Source organism: Bos mutus, unplaced genomic scaffold (assembly GCF_027580195.1).
Source record: "Bos mutus isolate GX-2022 unplaced genomic scaffold, NWIPB_WYAK_1.1 CTG218, whole genome shotgun sequence".
NCBI classification, from domain to species: Eukaryota; Metazoa; Chordata; class Mammalia; order Artiodactyla; family Bovidae; genus Bos; species Bos mutus.
The window spans coordinates 432,157-438,528 of record NW_027219635.1 but is presented as its reverse complement, the minus strand read 5'-3'; the positions used below and the strand labels follow the sequence as shown (position 1 = coordinate 438,528).

Below are 6,372 nucleotides of genomic sequence, written 5' to 3'. Positions count from 1 at the left end.
TTTGTGTCTCACTCTCAGTGTGTGTGTGCCTCTCTCTCAGTCTGTGTGTGTTTTCTCTCTGTGTGTTCTTCTCATTGTGTGTGTGTGTCTCATTGTGTGTGTTTCCCTCAGTGGGTATGTTTATCTCTCAAGGTGGGTGCTTGTTTCTCTCAATGTGTGTGTCTCTCTCCCTGTGTGGGTCTCTCTCTCAAGGTGTGTGTCACTCTCTCAGTGTTTCCATCCCATTTAGTGTGTGTTTATGTCTCTTGGTGTGTCTGTTTCGCTCTCTGTATGTATGTCTTTCATTGTTTCTGTAACTGTGTGTGTGTATAACTCCCTCAGAGTGTGTGTGTTTGTCTCAGTGTGTGTGTCTGACTCTCAGTGTGTGAATCTCTCTCAGTTTGTGTCATTGTGTATCTCTCAGTCTGTGTTCCTCTTTCTCAGTGTGTGTTTCTCAGTGTGCATGTCTCTCTCACATTGTGTGTCTGTTTATCTCAGTGTCTGTGTGTCTCTCAGTGTGTGTTGTGTCTCTCTCTGTATGTGTGTGTCTGTGTGTGTCTTCCTCAGTGTGTGGGTCTCTCTCTCAGACTGTGTCACTCTCTCAGTGTTTCCATCCAATTCAGTGTGTGTGTGTCTCTCTCTCAGTGTGTGTGGCTCTCTCAGGGTGCTAGTCTGGCTGTCTCACTGTGTGTTCCTCTGTCTCATTGTGTGTGTCTCTGTGTGTGTGTCTCTCATGGTTTGTGTGTGTCTCTCTCCCACTGTTTGTGTGTCTGTGTGTCTGTGTGTGTGTATGGTCTCTCTCTCAGTGTGTATGTCTGCCTCTCTCAGTGTGTGTCTGTGTGTGTGTGAGTATGTGTATGTGTCTATCAGAGTGTGAGGGTTCCTCTCTCCTTGTGTGCATCTCTCTCAGTGCACATGTGTGTGTGTCTCTCTCACAGTCTGTGTGTCTATCAGTGTGTGTGTGTCTCTCTCAGTGTGTGTGTGTGTCTCACTCTGTCCATTTGTGTTGCTGTGTGTGTTTCTATATTTCAGTGTGTGTGTGTGTGTGTGACTCTTTCAGTGCTGCCCTCAACGGCCTGGACGTCCTACTTGCTCAGGAGGTCTGACCCAGGTGATGTCGACCTGGCCGACTGGTGGGGTCTGGGGATGTGAGCAAGATGCAGCCAGGGCAGGAGAATGAGGGGTCACCTGGGAACAGGCATTCGGGTGTACGGGACTGGTTGAGGAGCAGAGGGGACAAAAGGTATGTGACCCCACAGTGTCACTTAAAGTGGGAAACAAGGGGGCTCCTGAAGCTGGAGGAGCTGTGGTGTGTGGAGTGCAGAGCCCTCACGGGGTCCTGGTGCCCGTAGGCCTCTACACAGCTCAGCATGTCCCCTGCGGCCCTGAAGGTGGTGGAAGCTGCAGCTGCTGGACTTGCATCAGAACTCCCACATGGACTTCTGGCCCATGTGGTCTGGCATCACAGCCAGTGTTTGCTTGCTGCTGGAACCCAAGCCAGCCCAGCCCATGCAGAAGAGGCACAGGGTAGAGACACAGGCGGGGCTGAAGCCAGAACGGGCCCCTGTGCAGGTGCTGGTCGACCTGTGCCTCAAGGAGGATACCCTGGACCAGACCCTCTGCTACCTGCTGAAGAAGACCAAACAGAGGAGGAGCCTGCTACACCTATGCTGCCAGAAGCTGAGGATCTTTACCATGCCCAGGCAGAGCATCAGGGGGATCCTGAAGGTGGTGCAGCTGAACTCCATCCAGGACCTGGAGGTGAACTGCACCTGGAAGCTGGACACGCTGGGCAGGTTCGTGCTGCACCTGGGCTGTATGGACAACCTGTGCTGGCTGCTGCTCTGGCACATCCATCAGTTGTATGTAGTGAGAAAGAAAACAAAAAACAAAAAAAAACACCCACTCAGCCTTAGATGGATGGATGGAGATCTAGTAGTAAGATAGCACTTTAGTCAGAAATGGAAATTTCAGCCAGAATCTGAAAAGTGTGTCCTGGAAGCAGAAGAGGGACTGAGGCCTGAGCACACTGCTCCATGCTGGAGCCTTGGGCTCTGTCAGCTGTACCTGCCGGGGTCTTCATGGGACAGGCCATGCAGGCCACAATCCTGTCGAGAAGTTTCTTGCCTTTCTATCACGTTGGCAATTGCATGCTTTGCTTTTGCTTCTACATGAAGTTTTACCTTTATCCCAGACAGTTGGTTTCTTCTCTGATTTTCACCACTTGTACAGACTGTTACAATATTTCTTAACCAAATAAAGTTTGGCAGGGGGCGGTGCATAGAGGGGAGATGGGTAGAGTGGGGTGAGAGTGAGGGCATGGGGTCACACCGAACAGTATATGGGATCATAGTTCCCTGATGGGGATATACCTTTTGCCCCTGTGGTGAATGCACAGAGTCCTCCTCACTAAACTGCCAGGGAAGTTCCTGGAATTGATTTAATGGCAGACATCTAATTAGGAGGAATTTTTGGGTGACATTTTACATTTTAGTTTGTGACCAGTGATTATAGTTCATATCACTTTATAGTTTTGTCATTTTACTAGCTTAAAGGGTTTTGGGGGTTTCCTTCCATTTTCTCTTTTTTTTTAAGCTAAAAACTGTTTTTTAATCCCATGGAATACAAAAAAAAAAAAAAAATCTGTAGAATAGTTTAAATAATGGTGGCTTTGTTCTGAATGTAAGCACTTTGCTCCATGGAACCAAATGGTAAGAAAATTTGTGGAAGAGACACACAGTGAGAGGTACATCTTTTTATTAAATGACATAACAGCACCTATTGCATGAGTTATTGGTTGGAGTTTAGAGACAGGTTGTGTTGGGCTAAACTCCTTATTTATGTTTTCAGCATGTGAGTAATAATCAGAAGCTTTCTCTGAAGAGAGTGGGGTCATCTGTCAGACTCCTAGATATCTACCAGCCAGCAGGGCTGGGATTAAATGCAGCAGTGAGTAGATATGGGATGGGGCAAGACGTCACCTTGTCACTTTGTTGCTTCCTGGAGAGATGCTTTTCCTTGTACCAGTGGGGCCAAAGCTCTGACTTTGCGGCCAGAGGATGTCTCTGATCCTGCCTTGGGTTCCCTTTGGGTGGAGGGACAGCAGGGTCTCCCAGGTTTCTTGGCCAGAGAAGAACCCCCCCACCACCACTTCCCTTGCTCTCTGACATCTCCCAGGACTTATTGCAGAGTAAGTTCTTCAGGACAGGCATCCAAGCCCCAACCCAACTGCTGGAGCTGGCTGACCAGAGCCTGCTGCAGAATGAGGCCTTGGCTATTGTGGCCCTGGAGGAGCTGCCCATAGTGCTCTTCCCACCACTGTTTATGGTGGCCTTTTCCGGGAGACACACCCAGGCCTTGAATTGAATGGTGCAGGATTGGCCCTTCCCCTGCCTCCAGCTGGGGACCCTGATGAAGGACCACCAGCCTCATGTGGAGACATTCCAGGCTGTACTCGATGACCTGGACATCCTACTTGCTCAGGAGGTCCGGCCCAGGTGAGGTCGACCTGGCAGAGTGGTGGGGCCTGGGGGTGTGAGCAAGATGCAGCCAGGGCAGGATGATGAGCAGTCACCTGGGAACAGGCATTCGGGTGTACAGGACTGGTTGAGGCAGAGGGGACAAAGGTATGTGACCCCACAGTGTCACTTAAAGTGGGGAACAAGGGGGCTCCTGAAGCTGGAGGAGCTGTGGTGTGTGGAGTGCAGAGCCCTCACGGGGTCCTGGTGCCTGTAGGCCTCTGCACAGCTCAGCATGTCCCCCTGCGGCCCTGCAGGCGGTGGAAGCTTCAGCTGTTGGACTTGGGCCAGAACTCCTACCAGAACTTCTGGACCACGTCGTCCGGCATCACGGCCAGCGTTTGCTCGCTTCTGGAGCCTGAGCCAGCCCAGCCCATGCAGAAGAGGCGCAGGAAGGAGGCACAGGCGGGGCTGAAGCTGGCATGGGCCCCTGTGCAGGTGCTGGTCGACCTGTGCCTCAAGGAGGATACCCTGGACCAGACCCTCTGCTACCTGCTGAAAAAGGCCAAACAGAGGAGGAGCCTGCTGCACCTGTGCTGCCAGAAGCTGAGGATCTTTGCCATGCCCATGCAGAGTATCAGGGGGATCCTGAAGGTGGTGCAGCTGGAATCCGTCCAGGACCTGGAGGTGAACTGCACCTGGAAGCTGACCACGCTGGGCAGGTTCATGCTGCACCTGGACTGGATGGGCAACCTGTGCTGGCTGCTGCTCTGGCGCATCCATGTGTTGCTGGACACAGCCCTCAACCAGGAGGAGCACTGTGTAGGTCAGCTCACGGCCAATTCCTGAACTTGCCCCACTTGCAGGAGCTCTACCTGGACTCCATCTCCTTCCTCGATGGCTGCCTGCACCAGGTGCTCAGGTAAGGTGTGGTGCCAGCTCCACAGAACAGAACAGGCCTCTCTTATTTCGTTACCATTGGGCTTCTACTCTGTGCCCCCTGGGAACATTGCCAGGGGGCCCCACCACTCAGAAGTCTTCATGATGCCCGGCTCTGCCCTGGGCATCTTGTCGGGTCACCTCCTGATGAGAGTCAGAGGTGTGGGCTAGGTTAGATGCTGTGAAAGGGACTTCTTGCTGGCAGTCCGCATGGTTGGGGTCAGGTGTGATGCCTTTGGGAATTCTTTCCGATAGAGTGATGTCTTAGCTGAGGTGATGACAGATAACTAAGCGCGGAGGACATTGGTCCATCAGGCGTAAGTTTTGAAGTCGAAGCTCTGTCTCTCCCTCCCACCTGCTGCTTCTGTTCTGAACTGTTTTAGGCTCCCGGTGAGCTGTGGGAAGTGGGTGATTCTGGAGATGAAAAGGAGGGATTAGGAGGGAAAATTGCAGTTCCTAAGCAGTCCAGAGAAGAGAAAAAGTCAAATAAGCATCATTGTTGAAGTGGCTCCAATCTCTCTAAGTCCAAATTACAATTATTATTTTCCTCTAAGACTTCTGAATACGTAGGAAATCCTCAGTAACAGGTTATCATTCTGCCTTGAACACAGTGATAAAAGCTGAGAGGATGCAGCCTAGTCTGTCTGTATGAATGAGTTGCATTGATTCCCTTTTTGGCAGCTGCAAACTCCAAACATTATGAATAAATATGTTCACTGAGAAAACAGAAGAAAGAAAGAAAAAGAAGAAGAAAGAAAGAATTGTAGGTGGTGATGGACGGTTTGTGGCCCCCGAATATCTGGGGGATATTCACGCAAGGATCGTCTGTAACTGCTGGAACCCACCAGCCCATGTCCACTGCATCCATCCTGCCATTGAATTCAACTAGTTGTGTCCTGTAAAAACATCTTAATTCCTGCTAACCAAATACTAGTAAGCTGAAATAGGCAAATAACATTTGTTTACTGTTTGTTTCCCACATTGAAAATAGTTTCTCATTTTGTGCAGGGGGAGGTCATACCCATATGAGCATGACCTTCCCGCTGGAAGACCCCTGCCTTCCCATCAAGAAGGTGAGAGGCCAGCTCCAAGCCAGTGAGATGCCCTGTATTTCAGTGAAATAGACCTCTCTTCCCCACATCCCGCCACCTGCCACCTCTGCCCCTGGGACTGACTGCCTTGCTTCTCCCCAGGTTCCTGAAGACCCCTCTGGAGACCCTGTCGATTACTAACTGCCAGATTTAGGAGTGAGACCTGAAGTGTCAGCCTGCTGAAGGACCTGGGCCTCAGCGGGGTCAACCTGACCAACCTCAGCTTGGAGCCCCTGCAGGTCCTGATCGAGAGGACCTCGACCACCCTGCAGGACCTGGACCTGGATGAATGCGGCATCATGGACACCCAGTTCAGCACCCTCCTGCCCTCCCTGAGCCACTGCTCCTAGCTCACCACCTTCAGATTCTGTGGCAACCCCATCTCCATGGCCATGCTGGAGAGCCTGCTGCACCACACTGTGGGGCTGAGCAAGCTTAGCCACGTGCTGTACCCTGCAGCCCTGGAGAGCTATGAGGATGTGTGCAGCACCCTGCACTTTGGCCTCCTGGCTCAGCTGCACGCCCGACTCATGCAGCTGCTGTGTGAGTCTGGGAAGACCAGCATGGTCTGGTTCAGCACCCACCCCTGTCCACACTGCAGTGACCAGATCTTCTATGACACTGAGACCATCCTATGCCCCTGCTACATGCCTGCCTAGGCCAGCTCACGAGTTGCAGGCTTTGTCCCCGGCACTGGGACACTGTCATCCAGACTCACTGCATCTAGAAGGAACAGAAACCACAGTTTCAGACAATTGTTCAGTGCATGTGGGAAAAAGAAAGGTGATTTACAGTAGGTCGGGGGAGGGGTTGGTGGGATTTTTGGAGAGACGTGTTCCTACAAAGTTAGAAATGTGAATCTGAATTTTGGAGGGGGATTTTTGGGCTTGGGAGGTTGATGGTGT

The 6,372-nt window shown here is 51.5% G+C and overlaps 1 pseudogene; it reads left to right on the top strand.

Moving 5' to 3' along the window:
• The first annotated feature begins 1,136 nt into the window (after positions 1–1,136).
• On the top strand, positions 1,137–6,126 carry LOC138986860 (melanoma antigen preferentially expressed in tumors-like; annotated as a pseudogene).
• The last annotated feature ends 246 nt before the right edge of the window (positions 6,127–6,372 follow it).